This window comes from Panulirus ornatus, chromosome 56 (genome assembly GCF_036320965.1).
Source record: "Panulirus ornatus isolate Po-2019 chromosome 56, ASM3632096v1, whole genome shotgun sequence".
Classification (NCBI taxonomy): Eukaryota; Metazoa; Arthropoda; class Malacostraca; order Decapoda; family Palinuridae; genus Panulirus; species Panulirus ornatus.
The window spans coordinates 16,799,747-16,801,555 of NC_092279.1; positions in this window are offsets into that span (position 1 = coordinate 16,799,747).

Consider the following 1,809-nt stretch of genomic DNA (forward strand, 5'->3'; position numbering starts at 1 on the left):
AATAAAGTATAGAAGGCTTCTTTACATGGATTGGGATGTCCCAGATACTAGGAAAACCAAGGTCTTTCCTCATGTTTAGAATCTCTTTTGTTTTAGGGCAGCCAAGAATAATACTTAAAACATTATTTTGTCTTTTCTCATGCCTTCTTTCAAGCACTCGTGCAAGAAAAGGTACAGCATAATCTCTCAGTTGAAGAATGCAAGCGATGTGCATTATTTCAACTTTTCTGATGTTGTCCCCATAACATGGATTGGGGCATGGAATGGTGTACGTGAGGGAGGCGTGTCAGGACAGGTATAAGTGGAGACTCTTTTGCCCTGGCCACCCCTTGATAGCAGTTCCCAGAGGGAACAGCCACTAGAGATATAGATAGATAGATAGATGTGGACCGGAGCCAGCTAAAGCATATGAGTGTTCTAGGCTTCTCTTAAGCTTGTTGGTTAAGTTTAGTTACAACAGTTCTAAAATACTGGTTATCCAAGATGCTGAATCTTTTTCTGTCCTCTCTTTTAGGGGTTGTAAATTGAGAATTTATTTATTTTTTTGCAGATTTGACAATACTTAATGTTTCACAAGTACCTAGTACACAGTTACATATAGTGAGTGTATTGTTGTAGCAAGAGGAGTTGGTCATGGTAACATCAGCATAACTACATATATGTTGTTCAGTGTTTGTGGTCTTTGATTGAAGAAGGGAGCCGATTTGGATATTGAACAAGGTGGAGCTAAGTATACCACACTGCTGAGTGCTAAGTTCAAACTCTGATATCACATCTACTTCCTTGGAACAGAACAGATGACTGTTGGATACCCCTGAAGCCAGCCCCATATGTCGATTTCAGTAAGTTCATACAGGATTACATATTGATAGGCAATATCAAAAGCAGCTTTAGGATCATGGTAGGTGGTGTAATTTTACTCAGTATGGGCAGTGGGAGGTGTTTAAGGAAGCAGTGCTGGTATATGCTAGAGAAATTTATGTTATGTGGAAAGTGGGAGGTAGGCTGGTGAGAAAGGGTAGTGAGTAGAGGGATGACAAAATTAAGTTGCTAAAGAAAAAGAAAAGAAAGATGTATGGGCTTTAATTAAAGGGAAGTTGTGAGTGAGTGGGAGATGTACAGGGAGATAGTGGCAGGAGGTTAAGAGGAAGCTGCATGGACTAAAAACATGGGTAAATGAGTTGGAAGGGCAAGTAGCAGCAACCTTCAGGATGAATAAGAAAATGTTTTGAAGTTAATTGTGTGTAAAAAGCAAGAAGTGAAAAAAAAAAAAAAAAACTGAATTTGGCAACTGGGAAGTGGTACCAGGCAGAGATCAGATAGAGATGAAGTGAGTACTTTGAAGGATTGTTGATGGATGTATTTGATGAAAAGGGGTGCTTGGTTCAGGTACTCATGCAAAGTGAGCAAGTTGTAGCCAATTATGTGATGAAAAGAGATGAATTGTGTAAGATGAGATGTGCTATGGTGGCTGGAGTAAATGTTATTGCAAATTAATTTCTTAAGATTGTTGACTGGTTAGGTAAAATTTTCAGTGTGTGTTTGGATCATGGTGATGTGGCACAATAGTGGCTGTGTAAATCTTGTTTCCTACCATGGTGAAGCAATTACACTCCGATAACTTATGGGTGATCGTGATGCGCAATATGCTGTTTTATTGCTAGAGACATCTATGAATAAGAATCATAACTGCAATTTCAAAAGATGTTGGTAACCACTGAAAAATGGAACTCTGTTCTTATATGAGGCATGTCACAGCTGCATTAGTGGATTTATATATATCACAGTTTCAGGGTTAAAAAAAGTTGA